We start from the raw sequence: 14003 nt of genomic DNA, 5'->3' as shown, positions 1-14003 counted from the left end.
GTTTTTATCATGTAATGGGCTCCATTAAAAGTTGGTCATTTTCAACTTACCTAATAAATGGATTAAATTCATCCACCACAAATGTAATATGTATTACTGCTAAAATTTGAAGAGCATGTCTATAAACACTGTGCTGTTTTACTGGTAAGTGCTAAAAAATGCACATATATATATATCTTTAATTCTGAAGAACTATCAGATATGGTCAAAGGTATTTTGGTTTAAATTATGACTCCAAGATAAAGAACTAATATAAAAACAGGACGTAATTCTCTACATCCCTTCCAGCTGAATTCAAATAACTACTAATACCAACACCCAGTGTGGCAGTGGATCCTTCCTCAGCCAAGCCTTCATATGAGCCAGTAGCCCCAAAGGCACCTCGATTACAACTCTGTAAGAGGCTTTGAAGCTTTGAAACCTGCTAAACCATCCTTAGTTTCCTGGCCTACAGAAATTATGAATGAGTACATATTGTTTGAATCACTAAGTTTTAAAATAATTTGCTATGAATTAAGTTTTAAAATAATTTGCTATGAATGAATAAATAATTCATAAATATGTCTAAGATATGCTTCAAATATTGGGAAACCTGCCAACAAATATTTAGTCAACCTATGAATCCAGGAGAAAGGTATACTGGAAATAACCAAGTATTTAGAACTAAGCAATAACAAAAATATATCAAAATGTGTGAAGTATGATCAAAAGAGTGCTTAAAGAAACACGTATAGTTATAAATGCTCTCATTGAAAATAAATTTTTAAAAGCAGCCATCTGAGCCTTCACCTCAAGAAGCTAGAATAAGAAGCCAAGGTAACTAAACAAAAGGACATAAATATAAGATCAAAACCAATAAAATTGAAAACATAAAATAGAGAAAATAAAAATAGCCAAAAATGATACTTTTATTATGACATTGATAAACTGTTAGCAAGACTGATCAAGAGAAAACAAAGAGAAATTCAAATTACCAGGATCAGAAATAATAAAACAAATAATCAACCCATAGATATTTTAGACTTTAAAAGTTTAGAAAAGTATTGTTATGAAATACATTATTTTGATTAATTTGACAGCTTAGATTAATTAGGCAAAATGTAGGGAAAGGGCAACCTTCCTAAACTGATACAAAGAGAAACTGAAACACTGCTATATCTTTCAAAGTAATGAGCTATCCTTACGTGTAGATAACATGATAATGGTTCAGAAAACCCTAAAGAATCTATAGACATAATTATGTAGGAATAGGAATTAAATTTAGGAAGTTTACAGGACCCAACTGTCAAATAAAAAATTTGATTTTCTTTATATACTAGCAACAATGACAATTGGAATTCTTTAATAAATAAAAACCTGTGAGGAAACATGAAAGCATAAATACTTAGGAATAAAGGAGGAGATCCTTACACTAATAAAAACTACAAAACTCTTCAAGAATGAACATTTAAAATACTTAATGGACATATTGTATTCAGGAAATAGAAAAACCAATATTGTGAAGTTGTTGCTAGTACAAGATGATTTATGGGTCCAACATAAAATGAATAAAACTCCAATGTGCTCTTTATGAGATGTGGACAATTGTTCTGCATGCTGCTCTGCAAAGTGACTCTGCCACTTCCCCACCAAGGATTATCTTCTGTTTCTGTCAAACCTCAAATCTGGAGTGGTATGTGACCAATCTTGATGAACAGAATATGATGCAAGTGACATTGTGCCAGTTCTGGACATAACCCTTATCTGGCCAGACCCATCTACTTTCTACCACTGGGACTTCTGAGCACCATTCTCTGAGCTTGCTTTCACAACTTTCACCTGTCATCACTTCCTCATATAAAAAGCTTGACTATTTTCTGGAGTGATCTTTTGATCCAAAGAGATAGGAAGAGGGACCCAGTGAGTCTCTTACTGTCATCCCTTCCACTATGCTATAAATGTGAATTAAGTCATCCTGCATCTTACATAAAACTCAGGTATCAGCTTAATAAGACAGTGACTTCAGTCCTTGCCACACAAAAAGAAGAAATATCCAGCCAACAACTGCCTGAATTCTTAGCTCACAAAATTTTGAGATCAAATTAAATGGTGTTTTTTTTTTTTTTTTTTTTTTTTGGAGATGGAGTCTCACTCTGTCACCCAGGCTGGAGTGCAGTGGCACAATCTCAGCTCACTGCAAGCTCCACCTCCTGGATTCACATCATTCTCCTGCCTCAGCCTCCCGAGTAGCTGGGACTACAGGCACCCGCCACGACACGCGGCTAATTATTTTGTATTTTATTTTTAGTAGAGACGGGGTTTCACTGTGTTAGCCAGGATGGTCTTGATCTCCTGACCTCATGATCCACCTTCCTCAGCCTCCCAAAGTGAAATGGTGGTTGTTTTAACTCACAAAACTGTGGAGCCCTGCACCATTCATGAAGACAAGACCAGCATAAAAAGTGGCACTCAAGTTGTGGTGTTTCCATAACAACACTTTAAAGTGTATGACATTGGCTTTAGGGCTCAAAAATAGGGGCCTCCAGGATATTGTCAGTAAAGGCTGAAAAGACAGACGTAACTGTTCCGGAAGGTGTGAGAAAAGTGAGTCGCTATGTACTGCTGAAAAAATTTAGTGATTCTGTCACCTACACTAACGGAGAAAATAAAAAATGTACTTAAGAGAATAGGCAGATTTGGGTAAAATTTCCAAATAGAATATTGAAAGTTACAACTGTTTCTTGTAGCATTGTATCTTATAATAAGTCATGGATATATTTTATAATTACTTAAAAGATTAACTTTTACCTTTTCAGACAGAATTTACAAGAAGCATAAAATAGCCAGAACTTCCTGGTTTCAAAGAAAAAACTGGTTTTGCTTTCCAGTCTCTGCAAAGCGATAAGTACTCTAAAAGTAAGAAAGGTCATGAAAATAAATGTTGTTTCAAAGTGGCTTCAGAAAAATTTAATAGTATGTCTCATAAGCAATTTAAACTAAACCAATATAATTCTAAGATTGTTAAGAGTATTATCTTACTGAACTAACATAGAGTTTCAGCCCAAGTCTGAGAAGGGGAAGTTTCAAATATATTTGTGAGTATGGTGCTTGTATATTCTACAAAGTCTTTAAATAAATTACACTAAAGGCAGCACCATAGCCTTCCCTTCTGAACAGGAGCAACGATTTTGCTTACATATTCCTTCGAATCTCCATTCTTTGCTGGGCATGTGGAGGAAATCACACTGGGAAGACCTTGTCTACACACCTCCCTATCTACATGAGGAGGGACACTCTTATTCTAAGTACAGATAGCTTTTTTACACAAAAGATTTTCTATAGAGTTTCTCATCTCTGAATTTCTCAACGTGTATATTAAAGGATTCAACATGGGTGTGATAACTGTATAAAACACAGTCATGAATTTATCAGTAGGAAAGGTTGAAACAGGTCTAACATATATGAAAATACAGGGAACAAAAAAGAGGACAACCACGGTTATGTGGGGGCTGCAGGTAGACAGGGCTTTACACCTCCCTTCCTGACTATAAGTTTTAAGAGAGTTTAGGATGATTCCGTAGGATATTAGTAGAATGGTGAAGATGACCGTACACATTGCTCCACCATTGACAACAACAGTGAGGCCTATAAAGTTGGTATCAGTGAACGCCAGTTGCAATAATGGGTACATGTCACAGACAAAGTGGTCAATTGAAGGGATAGGTTGCCCCTCCACACCTGTGGGTGTTTCTTGTTAGGTGGAACAAGAGACTTGGAAAAGAAAAAGACACAGAGACAAAGTATAGAGAAAGAAATAAGGGGACCCATGGGACAAGCATTCAGCATACGGAGGATCCCGCCAGGCTCTGAGTTCCCCTAGTATTTACTGATGATTCTTGGGTGTTTCTCAGAGAGGGGGATGTGTCGGGGTCTTAGGATAATAGTGGAGAAGAGGTCAGCAGATAAACACATGAACAAAGGTCTCTGCATCATAGACAAGTAAAGAATTAAGTGCTGTGCTTTAGATATGCATACACATAAACATTTCAATGCCTTACAGAGCAGTATTGTTGCCCACATGTCCCACCTCCAGCCCTAAGGCAGTTTTCCCTATCTCAGTAGATGGAACATACAATCGGGTTTTATACCGAGACATTCCATTGCCCAGGGACGGGCAGGAGACAGATGCCTTCCTCTTGTCTCAACTGCAAAGAAGCATTCCTTCATCTTATACTAATCCTCAGCACAGACCCTTTATGGGTGTTGGGCTGGGGTATGGTCAGGTCTTTCCCTTCCCATGAGGCCATATTTCAGACTATCACATGGGGAGAAACCTTGGACAATTCCTGGCTTTCCTAGGCAAAAGTCCCTGCGGCCTTCCACAGTGTTTGTGTCCCTGGGTACTTGAGATTAGGGAGTGTTGATGACTCTTAACGAGAATGCTGCTTTCAAGCATCTGTTTAACAAAGCACATCTTGCACCGCCCTTAATCCATTTAACCCTGAGTTGACACAGCCCATGTTTCAGAGAGCACGGGGTTGGGGGTAAGGTTATAGATTAACAGCATCTCAAGGCAGAAGGATTTTTCTTAATACAGAACAAAATGGAGTCTCCTATGTCTACTTCTTTCTACACAGACAAAGTAACAATCTGATCTCTCTTTCTTTTCCCCACAGTCAATGACATTGGGGCCAGAGAAAGGGAGATTGTACACAACAACAGTTTGAAACATAGAATGTACAAAACCTCCTGTCACAGCCAACACCAACAGAAGGATGCAAACCTGTCAATTCATGATGGTCAAATAGTGCAGTGGCTTACAGATGTCCACATAGTGATCACAGGCCATCATCATCAGAATGAAGATCTCAGTACCACCAAACAAGTGTTCTATAAATAGCTGGCCCATGCAAGCTCGGAAGGAAATAGTCTTTTTATCAATGAGTAATTCTACAATCAGTTTGGGAGTGAAAGGAGCCAGGCACATTCCTCAGCCCCGAGCTCAAAACAAACAAGCCCAGTACAAACACATCCCATCCTCCCATCCCACCACATATCGCCATATATCTCTCAAACTTCCTGAGCCCAGTACAAACACCACCAGGAAAGTCGCCAATAAGGGGACAGCCATTTAAAGTTTTACTGAAAGAGCGGGAACCAAAAGAATTCCTTTGTTCCCCTGTAACTTTCAGGCTATAAAAAGCAAACACTCGCATTGTTCGGGGCCCTCTTGTATGTGGTGAAATGGAGGGACCAGGTTCGAACTTGTAGTAAAGATCCTTGCCGCTTGGCTTTGACTCTGGACTCTGGTGGTCTTCTTTGGGGAACAAACGGTCTGGGCATAACATCTGGGGGCTCGTCCGGGATTCCCCAAGCCCACCAGACCCCTGGTCAACGGATCTGCTAAGATCGATCTACTGATAGGTGAGCTGGCTCATCTCCGTTTGTCTGTCTGTGTCTGTTCTGAATCCGAATCTGTGACTTGCGAGGTCTGAAACTGGAGCTGGCACAGTCCTGGCGGATGCGCTATAGGACGGCCAGCGGAGACTGGTGGGAGACGTCCCCTGGCTCTCATCTGATCTATATTGTGATCTGAGCTGCCCCGGTTTGGCGGGCAGCAGCCGTATCTGAGCTGCCCGGTTGATCGGGCAGCATCTGTCTCTGATCTGAGCTGCCTCGGTTTGGCGGGCAGCAGCCGTATCTAAGCTGCCCCGGTTTGGCGGGCAGCAGCTGTCTCTGATCTGAGCTGCCCTGGTTTGGTGGGCAGCAGCTGTCTCTGATCTGAGCTGCCCTGGTTTGGCGGGCAGCAGCCGTATCTGAGCTGCCCGGTTGGGTGGGCAGCATCTGTCTCTGATCTGAGCTGCCCCGGTTTGGCGGGCAGCAGCCATATCTGAGCTGCCCGGTTGGGCGGGCAGCAGCTGTCTCTGATCTGAGCTGCCCCGGTTTGGTGGGCAGCAGCTGTCTCTGATCTGAGCTGCCCCAGTTTGGCGGGCAGCAGCCGTACCTGAGCTGCCCGGTTTGGCGGGCAGCATCTGTCTCTGATCTGAGCTGCCCTGGTTTGGCAGGCAGCAGCCATATCTGAGCTGCCCGGTTGGCCGGGCAGCAGCTGTCTCTGATCTGAGCTGCCCTGGTTTGGTGGGCAGCAGCTGTCTCTGATCTGAGCTGCCCCGGTTTGGTGGGCAGCAGCCGTATCTGAGCTGCCCGGTTGGGCGGGCAGCAGCTGTCTCTGATCTGAGCTGCCCCGGTTTGGCGGACAGCCCTGGTTTGGTGGGCAGCAGCCGTATCTGAGCTGCCCGGTTGGGCGGGCAGCAGCTGTCTCTGATCTAAGCTGCCCCGGTTTGGCGGGCAGCAGCTGTCTCTGATCTGAGCTGCCCCGGTTTGGTGGGCAGCAGCTGTCTCTGATCTGAGCTGCCCTGGTTTGGCGGGCAGCAGCCGTATCTGAGCTGCCCGGTTGGGTGGGCAGCATCTGTCTCTGATCTGAGCTGCCCCGGTTTGGTGGGCAGCAGCCGTATCTGAGCTGCCCGGTTGGGCGGGCAGCAGCTGTCTCTGATCTGAGCTGCCCCAGTTTGGTGGGCAGCAGCTGTCTCTGATCTGAGCTGCCCCGGTTTGGCGGGCAGCAGCCGTATCTGAGCTGCCCGGTTGGGCGGGCAGCAGCTGTCTCTGATCTGAGCTGCCCCGGTTTGGCGGACAGCCCAGGTTTGGCGGGCAGCAGCCGTATCTGAGCTGCCCGGTTGGGCGGGCAGCAGCTGTCTCTGATCTAAGCTGCCCCGGTTTGGCGGGCAGCAGCTGTATCTGAGCTGCCCAGTTGATCGGGCAGCATCTGTCTCTGATCTGAGCTGCCCCGGTTTGGCGGGCAGCAGCTGCCTCTGACCAGGGCTGCCAAAGTGCGCCTGCGATTAGATATCATTAATAAGTCAGATCAGATTTCCTTTACAGGGATTCAAACCCACATTCCTTTACAGGAAGAGACTACAAATTATTACAGGATGGGTAATACCCAGAGCACTCCTCTATCTCTCCTTACGAGTAATTTCAAAGCAGTTAGAGCAAGGGGCCATGATCTTGGTATAGAAATCAAGAAAGGAAAGCTAATTACTCTGTGTCGCTCTGAATGGCCTGCCTTTGATGTGGGGTGGCCACCCGAAGGGACCTTCCAACTTGCTGTCATCACTAGGGTAAAGTCCAAGATTTTCCTACCTGGGCGTGCGGGCCACTTAGATCAAATCCCATATATCCTCATATGGCAGGACCTTGTTGAGAACCCGCCTCCTTGGCTGTCCCCTTTCCAATTGGCCTCTGAACCCTGTAAGGCACTGGTTGCTCGACCACTAAAATCGAAGCAACCAACTGCCCCCCCCATCCTGTTCTACCTGACAGTGGGGACCCACTGTTCACAGAACCCCCTCTGTACCCCTCCGGGCCCCAGGCCCCAGCCCCCCTGGCTGAGCTGCGGGAGGGAGCAGGCGGACGGGAGGCGACCGGCACACACGGGCCCGCCGAAAGGGAAAGTAACTTTGAAGAGCCGGCGGGGAGGACGTGAGGGTGCACTTCGCGGACTAGCCCCCCTCAGCCACCTGACTCCACGGTGGCTTTACCCCTTCAGGAAATAGGACCCCCAGATGACACAGGAATCCCCAGGCTCCAGTACTGGCCATTCTCCACCAGTGATCTGTATAACTGGAAAACTCAGAGTGCTCGGTTTTCAGACAACCCCAAAGATTTACTGGCTTTACTAGATAGTGTCATGTTCACCCACCAGCCCACTTGGGATGATTGTCAGCAGCTCCTCCGAATTTTGTTCACCACGGAAGAGCGAGAGAGAATACAGATAAAAGCTAGAAAGCTGGTCCCGGGGGACGACGGTCAACCGACTGCCAACCCCGACCTCATAAACGCAACCTTTCCTCTGACCAGGCCGGCGTGGGACTACAACATGGCAGAAGGTAGGGGACGGCTACACCTTTATCGCCAGACTCTAATGGCAGGTCTCCGGGCAGCTGCTCGCAAGCCCCCTAATTTGGCTAAAGTATATTCTATTCTGCAGGGGAAGACAGAGAGCCCAGCTACCTACTTAGAAAGATTAATGGAAGCTTTTAGACAGTACACCCCCATAGATCCAGAGGCTCCAGGAAGTCAGGCAGCTGTTGTAATGTCTTTCGTAAATCAGGCAGCCCCAGATATTAAGAGAAAACTCCAGAAATTAGAAGACTTGGAGGGAAAGCGGATTTAGGACCTCCTTCAGATAGCCCAGCGGGTTTACAATAACAGAGATACTCCAGAGAAAAAGCAATTTAAGGCCACTGAAAAAATGACCAAGGTCCTGGCAGCAGTGGTACAGAAAGAGCATCTACAGCCAGAGTACACCCAACCTAGGCGGCCCCCCCCCCGGCATGATAACCTGAGCAAAGACAAATGTGCTTACTGTAAGGGGGCTGGCCACTTGGTAAGAGACTGCCCCCTTGTCTCCGAATGATTGCGGCCACGGCTCTGATGGTGCAAGATGCTGATAAACTTGTCATGGGGCAAGAATTGCGGGTCGTTACTCCACATGCCATTGAAGGTGTACTCAAACAGCCACCTAATCGATGGATAAGTAACGCCCGGCTCACCCACTACCAAGGACTACTACTAAATCCTCACAGGATAATTTTCCTGCCCCCAGCGACCTTAAACCCTGCCTCGCTGCTGCCCAACCCGGACCTGGACGCCCCACTCCATGACTGCACCAAGATACTAGCTCAGGTGCACGGAGTTCGAGAAGACCTGCAGGACCGCCCACTTCCTGACACCGACCTCGTCTGGTTCACTGATGGGAGCAGCTTCATGCATCAAGGCCAGAGGTACGCTGGAGCGGCAGTAACTTCAGAGACTGAGGTAATCTGGGCGGAACCCCTGCCCCCGGGGACATCGGCCCAGAAGGCCGAACTGATAGCGCTCACCCAAGCCCTTACCTTAGGGGCGGGGAAAAAGCTGACAGTATATACAGACAGCCGATATGCTTTTGCAACGGCGCATATACATGGGGCCATTTACAGGGAGCGAGGGTTACTGACGACTAAAGGAAAAGAGATAAAAAAACAAGCAAGAGATCCTAGCCCTGCTAACAGCCCTATGGAGGCCAGAAAAATTAGCCATTGTACATTGCCCAGGGCATCAGAAACTAACTACTCCAACTACTCAAGGCAACTTTCTGGCAGACCAAACTGCAAGGAATGTGGCGAAGGTTCCCAGACGACTCCTTGCACTCCAGCTCCCTGACCCGGGCCCCTGGGACTTGCCATATTTCCCTGAATATTCAGAACAAGATCTCCAGTGGATTGACAAACTTCCCCTGAAACAAATCCAGAATGGGTAGTGGACTGATACTAATGACCAAACCATCCTACCAGAAAAATTAGGACAACAGGTGTTAGAACACATCCACCGAACCACCCACCTGGGGGCCCGGCGGATGATAGACCTGATCAGACGCTCCAAGCTCAAAATCAGACATATAGCTGAGACGGCCAGCAGTATCGTGACAAGTTGCAAAGTCTGCCAGCTTAACAACGCATACCCCCAATCTCAAGCTGCAGCAGGAACAAGGCTCAGGGGAACCAGGCCCGGTATCTACTGGGAAGTAGATTTTACTGAAATAAAGCCAGGAAAGTACGGGTACCGGTACTTACTTGTCTTTGTAGATACTTTTTCAGGGTGGACTGAAGCATTCCCAACCAAAAGAGAAACTGCTCAGGTCGTAGCAAAGAAAATTCTGGAAGATATCCTTCCCAGATATGGCTTCCCCATCCAGATAGGGTCAGATAATGGGCCCGCTTTCGTCGCTAAGGTAAGTCAGGACTTGGCTTCCATCCTTGGGGCAAATTGGAAACTACATTGCGCTTACAGGCCCCAGAGTTCAGGACAGGTAGAAAGGATGAATCGGACCTTAAAAGAGACCTTAACTAAATTGACTATAGAGACTGGCGCTAATTGGGTAGTCCTTCTCCCCTATGCTCTGTTCTGGGCCCGTAATACCCCTTACAAACTGGGCCTCACCCCTTACGAAATCATGTATGGCAGACCTCCACCCCTGGTTCCTAGCTTAAAAGATGACCTGCTTAAGTCTGAAACAGAAAATGTCTCTGAATTCTTATTTTCCTTACAAGCCTTACAGAAAATTCACCAAGAAATCTGGCCCAAGCTGAAAGAGCTATATGAGACCAGTCCCCCACCGACACCCAATCCATACCAGCCGGGAGACTGGGTCCTGGTTAAGTGACACCGACAAGAGACCCTAGAGCCCAGGTGGAAAGGACCACTCCAAGTACTCCTGACCACACCCACCGCCCTGAAGGTAGAAGGCATTGTGTCGTGGATCCACTACAACCACGTCAAGCCAGTGGACCCAACCTCCGACCTTCTGGGGCCAATCACGGTGGCTGCTGAAGCACCGGACACGTGGACTGTGGACAGAGCTAAGAACAACCCCTTAAAACTCACCCTGCGCCGGCAGCATAGCTCACTGCAAACATGCAGTTAGGTAGTCTAACTCTAACATTGGTCGCCCTAGTGGCCGCTGGGGAAAACATAAAGCCAGCTCCTAATCCCTTTGTCTAGAGATTCTGGCTTTATGAAAACCAAACCCACCCTGGGCAACCTCATAAGCCCGGGAAACTAGTGGCCAGTGCAGATTGCCCCTCCTCAGGGTGCAATAGCCCAATTTTACTACCTTTCATATACATGGATCAGACTGAATACAATTGTAAGCACTATTGGTGGCACCAAAGTGCCGGCTGCCCTTATAACTATTGTAACATCCATAAATACCAATGGTGGGGTGGAGAAGAACAGATAGATCCCAGATGGCCCTTCTGGAACTCCCGCTGGACCATGCCTCAACACGGGGCTGTATACTACTCCTCCGCCTCCCAGTCTCCTCTATCTGTGGCGGGGTCTAGTGCAGGTACGGCCCCTGGTCCATGGAAATATCCAGCGACAAGAAAACCGCTAGAACTTGCCAACCTTACAGGACTTCACAGCCTGTCTGGCTGCTTTCTATGTGCCACTCTAGGGCGTCCACCGCTAACCGCTGTCCCCCTGCCATGGGGATCATCCACCTCTGCCCAAGCTAACAACCACCAAAACCTCTCATATGCCCCTATCCCTAACGTGCCACTATACCTAAACCCCAGTCAAGAGAAGTTTCCCTACTGTTTCTCAGGAACTAATTCCAGCCTCTGCAACATCACTGCAACGCCCCCTAACATCACCTTAAGGGCTCCATCAGGCATATTCTTCTGGTGTAATAGAACATTATCTAAAAACCTATCAAGCCCCTCTGTTACCAACCTACTGTGTCTTCCTGTCACATTAGTTCCCCGGTTAACTCTACTTACTGCCGGCGAGTTCCTAGGGTATACCGGTAACTGGACTGGTGCTGTTATTCACCCAGACCCTAGACCGAGACCTGCACGAGCCATATTTCTCCCCCTCATTGCAGGAATCTCCCTCACCGCATCCTTCATGGCGGCCGGACTGGCTGGGGGAGCCCTAGGTCACACCCTCATAGAAAGTAACAAGCTGTACCAACAATTTGCCGTTGCTGTGGAGGAGTCAGCTGAGTCCCTTGCCTCCCTCCAGTGGCAGCTCACGTCCCTAGCACAGGTAACCTTGCAGAACCAGAGGGCCTTAGACCTACTCACTGCTGAAAAAGGGGGAACGTGTATGTTTCTAAAGGAAGACTGTTGTTTCTACATAAATGAATCAGGACTCGTGGAAGACCGAGTCCAACAGTTACGCAAGTTAAGCACAGAAGTAAGAACATGGCAGTTTGCTTCAGCTGCAGACCAATGGTGGAACTCATCTATGTTTTCTCTGTTAGCCCCCTTCCTTGGACCCCTGCTGAGTCTACTATTTCTGCTTACCGTAGGACCTTGTGTTGTTAACAGAATTTTGTGGTTCGTTAGAGAAAGGTTTGACACTGTACAACTCATGGTCCTCAGAGCCCAATACCAACATGTAAACGCTGAAACAGAATCAGACTTATAAGACCCAAGATTGGCTCTAAAAATACCTGAAAAGAAGAGGGGGGAAATGAAAGGAGCCAGGCACATTCCTCAGCCCTGAGCTCAAAACAAACAAGCCCAGTACAAACACATCCCATCCTCCCATCCCACCACATATTGCCATATATCTCTCAAACTTCCTGAGCCCAGTACAAACACCACCAGGAAAGTCTCCGATAAGGGGACAGCCGTTTAAAGTTTTACTGAAAGAGCAGGAACCAAAAGAATTCCTTTGTTCCCCTGTAACTTTCAGGCTATAAAAAGCAAACACTCGCATTGTTCGGGGCCCTCTTGTATGCGGTGAAATGGAGGGACCAGGTTCGAACTTGTAGTAAAGATCCTTGCCGCTTGGCTTTGACTCTGGACTCTGGTGGTCTTCTTTGGGGAACAAACGGTCTGGGCATAACATCAGAAATGGTAGTGGAATATGCAGCATCTATAAATGACAGACAGGCAAGTCAGAAATACACTGGGGAGCCCAAGGAAGGGCTGGCAATAATAGTCACCACAATGAGCAGGTTCCCCACTGTTGACACCAATTATGTGAGTAAAACATGACAAATAATGCATTTGCACATCAGGATCCTGAGAGAAGCCCAAGAGGACAAATTCTGTATTATTTTTATTCTGTCTCATTTACTCTTCTTTCAGGCTTGTATCAGAGATGAGAGCTCAGGAGAACAGAACCTGTAATGAAATCATGAGCAGGAATATGATTACATCCATTGTGTCACAGAGGACATCTTCATTGTTGTAGCCTCAACAGTGATTTACATGCAAAAAAAAAAAAAAAAAATTAGTAAGTCTCTATTGAGTTCTTCACCCAAAGAGCCTATCTTCCCTTGACAATTCTATTTCTCCTCAAAGGTTTTTAGTTTCAGCACAGGTAAATGCCTCTACCTCTAGGTTTTAATGAATATTCTATACACAAGAAGAGTTAAAATGCCAACAGCCATTCATACATTTCATAACTTCTTATTTAAAACATTTTTCTTGGTACGGAAGTCAGCTATGCTGAATAGGCAACAAGTTCTTGTTCTCAAGAAAATAACTCTCTGGTGGTGGTTATAAACTCTTTTTTTTGGTCTCAATTTTTTTTCCTTTCTTTTTATTATACTTTAAGTTTTAGGGTTCATGTGCACAATGTACAGGTTTGTTACACATGTATACATGTGCCATGTTGGTGTGCTGCACCGATTAACTGGTCATTTAACATTAGGTATATCTCCTAATACTATCCCTACCCCCTACCCCCACCCCACAACAGGCCTCTTAATAAATAAGCTGACATAGATTAAGTCCTTTGTTTTTGTATTTCTGGTATCTTTATTATATGATCTGTATAGCACCAAGAATAACACCTTCTGAAATATCTCACTCATCACTCTGGCATCCTACTGTTAGATCTTCAATCCTTCATGCCTTAAAGGATATTTAGTCTTCATAAGTCTTTCATTAAATGTGAAAACACAGGACTCTGAACTGTATGAATAGCTATGATATTATTTATCACATTGTTCCTTGTAGCAATTACTTGATCTGACTCCTTGTCCAACTTATAAGGAGCTGTGATTCTCTCCATTTTTCCTTGCTGATACCCCAGTTTTTATTACACTTACATTCAATATCTGAATTTTCAGCAATTTATTTTGAACTCAGGTAAACTAACTCATGGCTATCACCAACTACCAAATAAGCAGTGAGCATTTTTTTCTGAATTATTGGGATGAGCTTTGTAGTGAGACAGGAGAAAATAGACACTGTAGAAAGATGTACAGAGCAGTGGGACTAGGTTTTATTCATTACACCATATAGATAGCAAGAGTATTCAAAAATAGAATCTTAGTTACCAGATTCCAAAAAGAAGAATACTCCAAGAGAAATTCCAAGTTCAGTGTAAGAAGGCATGGATTTGAGTCATTTTCTGAATGCATTTACAAGTCTGTCTCAGTCTGCTCACTTTAAAATATTGGAATTAAA

The 14003-nt window shown here is 45.7% G+C and overlaps 1 pseudogene; it reads right to left on the bottom strand.

Moving 5' to 3' along the window:
• Positions 1-3255: 3255 nt before the first annotated feature.
• LOC100991798 (olfactory receptor 4A5-like) lies at positions 3256-13637 on the bottom strand (annotated as a pseudogene).
• Positions 13638-14003: the final 366 nt, after the last annotated feature.

The sequence above is a fragment of the Pan paniscus genome, chromosome 9 (genome assembly GCF_029289425.2).
Source record: "Pan paniscus chromosome 9, NHGRI_mPanPan1-v2.0_pri, whole genome shotgun sequence".
NCBI lineage: Eukaryota > Metazoa > Chordata > Mammalia > Primates > Hominidae > Pan > Pan paniscus.
Note: the sequence above shows the minus strand (reverse complement) of the source record. Positions and strands in the feature narration are given on the sequence as shown.